We start from the raw sequence: 8,840 nt of genomic DNA, 5'->3' as shown, positions 1-8,840 counted from the left end.
TGTTAACCATTGTTTTACATGTTAACCATTGTTTTTCATGTATTAATGGGAGTACTGAAACAAATATGGAAAGACATTAATATTATATAATATGTTTTTTTTAACAGTATTAATAAAGGTTGACTTCCAAGCTTTTATATGTGACTAATGGGTTGTTTTTATGTGTGTGTGTGTGTGTCAAAATCCAATTAAAATGTTATTGGTTGCGTACACATATTTTGCAGAAGTTATCATGGGTTTGGCTAAATGCTAATGTTCCTAGCTCCAACAGTGCAGTAATAGCTACTTAACAATACAAAACAATACACGCAAATCCCCAAAATGTAAAGAAAGGAATTAAGAAATATTACAACGAGTAATGTCAGAGTGCAGAATATAAATATATATGTATATGATGGTGTGTATGGACATTATGGGCAGTATATGACAGTATATGAATTATGGACTGTGTGTGTGCGTGTGTGTGTGTGTGTGTGGGGGGGGGGAGAAGGAGAGAGACCTGGCTGAGGTGAGTGAGGTCAGCAATGAGCTCCTTGGTGGTCCTCAGCAGCCTGTCGATGGTGGGGTGAAAGGGAGAGCTGTCCACCTGGGCCAGGGTCTGTAGGGTGGCTGTGGCTGCCCTCACCTCACGGACAGAGGAGCTCAGACAGGCCAGCAGGGAGAGCACCACTATGGAGGGAAGAAACATTTACAACTTTGTTACTAATACGCCAGTAATACTACAGCCACTTGTTAAATATCTTCTACTGCAGTGTTTGTGAGCACTTGGGTCTTATTACACCGTCACAAACAGAGCAGGCAATAAGCTAAACGTACCACAATACTGTAGACACAGTTCTCACACCCCAGACAAATTACACATATAGGATAATTCTCAGACTGTGTCAACAAACTCGGTAAAGTACAATGAAATACAGCAAGCCTTTAAATGATGGGAATTATGAGAGGCTCTGTGTTGTAAAAGAAGCAGTCACTGACCCCATTTGAACACACTCCTTGCTGCTCCACCCAGAACATTTGGATAGGAGACAACTGTAAAGAGAGGCAGGCCTCCCCAGGGACTGGCCCACCCTCTACTTCTGCCACACACACACATTCAGCAGCTTCTGTATGATCCACTATGTCATTTAGATAACTATGATATGAAGTTGTGGCCACTTCACATGTCACATTCACAGGGCCCAAAGAGGTTGTTTGTGTAACCTTGGAACATTTAATTTGTCAAAGACCGCATATCCATTCAGAGCTTCAATTGTATACCAAAAAGAATTATAATTTCCACCCAACTTTAACCAAGCAATGTGCTATCCAACTTTGTTTACATGTGTAACTGTACTTCCAGCTAATTACACAATTATTATTTTCTCATGAAGATCAGAAGACATTTCGGACCAGAAAACGTATTGTTCATGCTGGTCTACGACTATGGGAATATTCATAATCAAAATGAAATCCCTTCTTGGGAATATTGAGCAATGAGCAGTTACAGCTATATAATTGCATTGTAGTCTCGCAGAACACTTGGGACTCCCGAGTGGCGCAGTGGTGTAAACACTGCATCTCAGTGCAAGAGGTGTCACTGCTGTACCTGATTCAAATCCAGGCTGCATCACATCTGGCCGTGATTGGGAGTCCCATAGGGTGGCACACAATTGGCCCAGTATCATCTGGGTTTGGCCATCAATGTAAGTAAGAATTTGTCCTTAACTGACTTGCCTGGTTAAATATATATCTATTTTTTAAACTACAGGAGATGTGGAAGAGAGTGCAGGCCAGGGCCGTGCCCCTCCTCTCCCGGGGGAGAGAGAATGCATGGCTGATAAGGGATGAGGTTTTGGCCGGAGGCTGGCAGCACTTCTCCAGATAACATAAATGACTCCCAGGCCTTTATCAGCATAAATCACAGCCTAGCCCCACTCATTGTGGTGAAGCTGTCCTCACAGCCCAAAGCCAACACATTATGGCCAGGATGTACATTGTGAGAGGAACGTGATTGATGAGGACCACTCGGATGTGTATTACACTGAACAAAAATAAATGCAACAATTGAGTTACTGAGTTACAGTTCATATAAGGAAATTAGTCAATTGAAATAAATGAATTAGGCACCAATCTATGGATTTCACATGACTGGGAATACAGATATGCATCTGTTGGTCATAGATACCTTTAAAAAAAAGATAGGGGCGTGGATCAGAAAACCAGTCAGTATCTGGTGTGACCACCATTTGCCTCATGCAGCGCGACATCTCCTTCGCAATAGAGTTGATCAGGCTGTTGATTGTGGCCTGTGGAATGTTGTCTCACTTCTCTTCAATGGCTGTGCGAAGTTGCTGGATATTGGCGGGAACTGAAACACACTGTCATACACATTGATCCAGAGCATCCCAAACATGCTCAATGGGTAACATCTCTGGTGAGTATGCAGGTCATGGAAGAACTGGGACATTTTCAGCTTCCATGAATTGTGTACAGATCCTTGCGACATTGGGCTGTGCATCATCATGCTGAAACATGAGGTGATGGCGACGGATGAACGGCATGACTTTGGCCTCAGGATCTTGTCACAGTATCTCTGTGCATTCAAATTGCCATCGATAAAATGCAATAGTGTTCGTTGTCCATAGCTTATGCCTGCCCATACCATAACCCCACTGCCACCATTGGGCACTCTGTTCACAACGTTGAAATCAGCAAACCGCTCACCCACATGACTCCATACATGCTGTGTGCCATCTGCCGGTACAGTTGAAACCGGAATTAATCTTTGAAGAACACACTTCTTCAGTGTGCCAGTGGCCATTGAAGGTGAGCATTTGCCCACTGAAGTCGGTTGCGATGCTGAACTGCAGTCAGGTCAAGACCTTGGTGAGGACGAAGCAGATGAGCTTCCCTGAGATGGTTTCTGACAGTTTTTGCAGAAATTCTTTGGTTGTGCAAACCCACAGTTTCATCAGCTGTCCAGGTGGCTGGTCTCAGATGATCCTGAAGGTGAAGAAGCCGGATGTGGAGGTCCTGGGCTGGCGTGGTTACACGTGGTCTGCGGTTGTGAGGCGGATTATGGTAGAGAAATTAACATTCAATTCTCTGGCAACAGCTCTGGTGGACATTCCTGCAGTCAGCATGCCAACTGCATGCTCCCTCAAAACTTGAGACATCTGTGGCATTGTGTTGTGACAAAATTACACATTTTAGAGTGGCCTTTTATTGTCTCCAGCACAAGGTGCACCTGTGTAATGATCATGCTGTTTAATCAGCTTCTTGATATGCCACACCTGTCAGGTGGATGGATTATCTTGGCAATTGAGAAATGCTCACTAACAGGGGTGTAAACAAATTTGAGGGAAATAAGCTTTTTGTGCGTTGTGGAACATTTCTTGAATCTTTAATTTCACCTCATGAAACACGGGACCAGCACTTTACATTTTGCATTTATATTTTCGTTCAGTGTAAAATAAAATACCCTGTGAAACTATCATGGACTATCTTTTGGTAAAATATCCTCAAATAGCTGCCCAGTATTCCCAAAAAGGTTTCTGAGATAGCTTTTTCGTGGCTGCCCATTGTCTGGAAAAATACTACATTCGAAAAACTATTCCCATTTCCTGTTTATTCCCTGTTATGTCTGATATTGGAGTGTTTTAAACGGATTACCATAATTACCTGACAAGGTGATGAAACTGTGGTAATTTACCCCCGAGGGTTGGAGATGGCAGCCCCCCAACCCCACCCAACCTCTCTTGTTGGACCAGTAAATTCCCTGGCTTTTTGTTTATGCATCAAGACCAAGCTGAGAAACCACGTACATGAACAGTTAGTGGTCTTTTTTTTTGTCTAACCCCAGGCTGAGAGGAATGTGCTGATGATTCCGTTTTGTCTTCAGCGTCTCACATTACAGCCCAGACTGAAGACTGAACCTCCCTGACCCAATCCTTATTCCTGCCTCCTCCTTCCCTCCGCTAGTATTGTCATTAACCCTCTATTTCGATGCCCTTGTATCCAGGGCAACTTCACACTGCAAACAGAAGGAAAACTGTCTTGTAAGCAGCTCACTGAGCACACATGTCAGTTCAACGTCTAGTTTTGATTTGGTTTAACGGTCAAATAACGTGAATTCAACGTAAAAAATATATGTAATAATCATCACCATGTGATTGGATTTAGGTTAAAAGTTGGGTGAAAAAAAAATAATTTCCCTCACATTGATTACTTTTTGTAAATCCATTCAGTTTTCCACATTCATTCATGATCAAGTTTTATTTTTTGGTTGAAATGCTGTGGAAACAAGGTTAATTCAACCAGTGAGAGAGCACAGTGTGCTTTGTATTCAAATCTGTGTTTAAAAAGGCCAAAGTTAGTGTTCATTCTCTATGTTAACATGTGAAGAAGGAAATGTTTGAGCAGTAGGCTACATTAAAGTTGTTATTCTCTTGTCAAATAATTCTTTCTTCAAAACATCTTATGTTTTTTTGCCCTCACTCTGATTTAACACCAAAGCATTTCAAACTTCCAAGATTTCAATATGCTGGGAATTAACTGTTTTTGTTTGTGTCTTGCTGTTTAGCGCAAGTAAGACGTAGATTGAAGCTGAATTTCATTGAATAGAGTAATGATGGAATCTTTGGGTTTTGAATTCCCTGAATTCACTACTGTCTGGCAACTCTTCTCAGAATATATTGTTTCATCCTTTTTTCTTCAAAATAGCATGACTTAATCATGAGGTTTTGGGCATCATCAGTTGGAAAAACCCAAATACTTCAAGGCCACAGCCAAGTCAACCATGTGGTTCCTACTCTCTCGCTCTCTCTTTCTCCTCTATCTCTCTTCCCTCTCTCCCTCTCTCCTTCTTTCTACTCTCTCTGTCTTTCTACTCTCTCCCTCTCTCCTCTTTTTCTCCTCTCTCCCTCTTCCTACTATTTCTCTCGCTCTGTCTGAAACAGCAGCCACCTCTGAGTAAATGCATAGTCTTGGGTGATTTTTGTTTTGTCCTATAGAAATGCGTGAGCAACAGTGCAGACACTGTTCCATTCCCACGGGTAGTAGGCCTAATGTTATTGAATGTTGGAATTATAATGTTTTTTCTCTCTCTCTTAACTTGAATGAATAAGAGTCTTTCTGGTCAGTGAGATTATACATTGAGCGTTTAGTAACGAGCAGGATTCCTCAGATTAAAAGTTAGGCAGCAAAAATGGCAGCTTGGCTATGAATAGTATTACAGTACTGTGATGCAAACGTGGCACCCACATCTGCCCCCAGCCCCCTCTCCCACTCCCCCTCTCACCCTCTCCTCTCTGCCAAAGGGCTGAGAGAGAGAGAGAGAGAGAGAGAGAGAGAGAGAGAGAGAGAGAGAGAGAGAGAGAGAGAGAGAGAGAGAGAGAGAGAGAGAGAGAGAGAGCGACTCCTGCTGGTAGAACTGGGATATGCTCTACAAAGTCACATGCACGGACACACACACAGGTTATGTTCCCTCCTCCTCCTCCCTTGTCCACTGACAGAACAGGCCAGGAGAGACAGAAAACAGAGATAGATACTGTAAGAGGGGATACTAGCTGGGGAAACTAATTGGAAGTAAGCGCAGAACCGTGCCTCGGACGGCTCTGGCTAAGCTAGACTACTGGTTATGTTGACTCAAACGGTCGTCAGACATTTTGTCAAATGGCCGCCCGCTGCCTGCTGGGTTAGACTGACTTTTTTTCTCTGAGAAAAACAACCACAAGACTGCAGAAAGAATTTTGGCATGGTATGACTTTACTGAATAACTCTTAAAACCCACACGCAAAACACACACACACCCACATACACACACAGTGAATTAAATTAAATGCTGTGCACAAATGTGGATACTGCCCATTGGGAGTAAAGAGGTCCACTGGGGAAGCCATCAATATCCAGAACTCCAACAGAAACATATGCTGCTATTTCCCATCCTTACACAACCTCCATAGAAATTAACATAACAGACTGCATGTACAGAAACATAAAAAAAGAGCACCATAGAAAATGGTGATGGAATAGACCCTTAAAGCAAGCGTCAATCAATTTCAATCCCTCACCACAGTATAAAAAACAGAATGAAAATTAATGTGATCTGATACATTGAAATGTTGACACAAACCTACAGGTAACTGCCAAAATAAAGGAAACACCTGAGTAAATGGAGGCAAAGTATATTGAAAGAAGGTACTTCCACACAGGTGTGGTTCCTCAGTTAATTAAGCAATTAATATCCCATCATGCTTAGCGTCATGTTCCAGACACTTGTAGAATCTATGCCAAGGCGGATTGAAGCTGTTCCAGCGGCTCGTGGTGGCCCAAAGCCCTATTAAGACACTTTATGTTGGTGTTTCCTTTATTTTGGCAGTTACCTGTACATTTTCCACTATCTCCATCATGCGGTCTGTGGAGAAATATTTAGGCCAGTTGCAATTATGTTGTTTTCCCCTCAAGAATGTAACCCTCTACAGGCCCATTCTACCCAATGGTCTCGCAATATCCTGGAAACAGCAGCACATCCCCAACCACAGCACTGTGAGCATCCCAAATGACATCCTATTCCTCAATACGTAGTGTGCTACTTTCAGCCAGGCTCAGGTAAAAAGTAGGGCACTACATAGGGAATAGGGTACCATTTGGGATGCAGACCTACCTTAATTCTACAGACAAATACACCGTCACCCTATTAAAAACAACCGCATTAACAGATTAGCTGGCAGAGTTTTAGCAAATGAATCCAGGGACCTCAGGATTCTCCTAAGCCTCTGTCTGTCAGTAGCTCAGAGGGTGTTTGAGTTGGTTAGGGTTGGCGTCGGAGCTGGAGCCGATGCGCAGCGTACTCATTGGTCCATGGAGCCGGGATGGAGAGTGAGGAGAAGCTATAATTGGCCTGGGGCAAGTGTTTCATTACGGGGGATGTTTTTGATGTTGTTTGTGTTGTTGGTTGTTGGGAGTGTTTGGCTGGCTGGCAGGCTTGGCCAGCTTGCAGGGCAGGGGGCTCAAGGCTTAGACAGGGAGCTGGTGCCACAGCCTTAAGGGGAAAGGAAATCTGGCTCTAAAATGGAACTAGGCCACATCGAACTCAATAGCTTACTACAGTTAGGTGAGATGGACACCCTGTTCTGGCTCCAGTCCCTGTCCCCTGTAATCCAGTGAAGGGACACAATGTGTGTCAGTGAAATATATGTTAAGTTCACAGGTGTTGATTCCTGTAATTGTCTAATTGGGATTGACTTATGACTTTTGATGGTGTGATATTGTATTATGTTGCATAGTGAGGGTGGATGGTTTACTTTAAACCTCTGTATGCTGATTTCATTGCTATATTCAAAGAGATCTGTGTAGAGAGGTTAGGGAGTTCAAACCCGTTTAGGACCGGGGTTTGGTCATTGGGTCCACAGCTCACTTCCTGGAAAAACAAGGTGTCCGGCGTCTGCTGTTGTCCTCCCCTGGAGTCACTGAGACCATGTGACGTCATATCAGCCCATGGAATGCTGCTCACCTCAACACAGGTTTATGTACATTGTGTTGAGGTGAGCAGCATTATGAGGTGAGTAGCATTATGAGGTGAGGAGCATTAGGTAAGCATTTAGTGAGCGGTGGGGGAATGTTCCAGGTGGCTGGCCACGAGGAGATGGCAGCAGATTAGCATTAAAGCCCCCCTAACTCCCCGGGCCTCCAACCCCACACACACTGACTCACATGAACTGTGTTCTGCAAGATCTGCTGCCCTGACCGGATTGCTTCTTCTATTCTGGTCAGAGCTTTCTGTTATTCTGGACAAAGAGCTGCCCAGTTTGCACAAGATCATAGAGCAACCCTATACGCCCTGCTCCATAGCCCTCCGCCACGAACAGCTGTGACCTTAAAATCCTTCTTCCCCGTTGACGATGCATACCAATGACATTTGGTGTAAGTCGGCCAAAGCATGGAAGGGGTTTACACAAGGAGTAAAACATGAATTGGTTGTGGGCCCGATAAACAGAACCTGTCCACCATTATCTAATATTTTTTGAATCACTCAAATCCTTAGTGTATGTTCTTTAACATGTCTACAAGCTATCTCACAAGATTCAGTCAGAGCTGTTGCTCAGAAATTGCATAAATGTGTATCCCTCTCCCTTAGTATGTTGATACTGCTCGTTCTGAGAAGCTGAGAAATGAGTCCATTTCTAATGGGGTAATTGGGGTAAATTTCAGTCAAAGATGCCTATGCAGACTCCAGATTGCTCAGCTGAGCACCTCAACACATTGAAAACAGTTTTGAGCACGTTTGTGCATATTTGATAGGCTCATTCTGGGTCTGTAATGGCACACAGTGTAGAATGGCCTGATTCCACTCAGGTCCTGGCAGGGCAGCCAACCACAAACGCCTCTTGAGAAATTCCATCAATAGGGCCTTTTTTCAGGGATTTTCATTCGCCCTGTAGACTGTATTTGCTTTGAGAGGGAGAGAGAGAGAGTACTGTGTATAGTGTGTGTGTATAGTGTGTGCGTTTTCTTGTGCATATGTACATGGGCGTCATATATTGGGAAAAATATGAAAAAACCTCAGTCGACTTGTGAAGAAATGTAACGTCACTGTATGGTGTTACAGTACAGTCTACTGAGGATTACTCAAGCATCTTTCAAAAATCTCAATGATCTCTCACGTCCGGGTCAAATACTGTCTGTTGGAGTACTTGTGGGGCTGTGTAGTGACATTAGGATATTATGTGTGACAGTAAGTTGAGTGGAGGCAGCCAGGCGGCAGATCTGGGGCCAGCAGAAATCACAGACGTCCTTGGCTGACCACCTCTGGTCCTGTCCTCAGGCCAGTTCCCTAACATTGAACCCTTCAGACCTCT

The 8,840-nt window shown here is 43.7% G+C and overlaps 1 non-coding gene across 1 annotated transcript; it reads right to left on the bottom strand.

Annotated features, from left to right (window-relative positions):
* Positions 1-753: 753 nt before the first annotated feature.
* LOC115163533 (small nucleolar RNA ACA64) lies at positions 754-883 on the bottom strand. The gene has a single exon (XR_003869763.1). It is a non-coding gene; the product is annotated as a small nucleolar RNA ACA64 (small nucleolar RNA).
* Between the last annotated feature and the right edge of the window lie 7,957 nt (positions 884-8,840).

Source organism: Salmo trutta, chromosome 2 (genome assembly GCF_901001165.1).
Source record: "Salmo trutta chromosome 2, fSalTru1.1, whole genome shotgun sequence".
Classification (NCBI taxonomy): Eukaryota; Metazoa; Chordata; class Actinopteri; order Salmoniformes; family Salmonidae; genus Salmo; species Salmo trutta.
The sequence above is the reverse complement of the archived record's forward strand: the minus strand, read 5'-3'. Positions and strand labels throughout refer to the sequence as shown.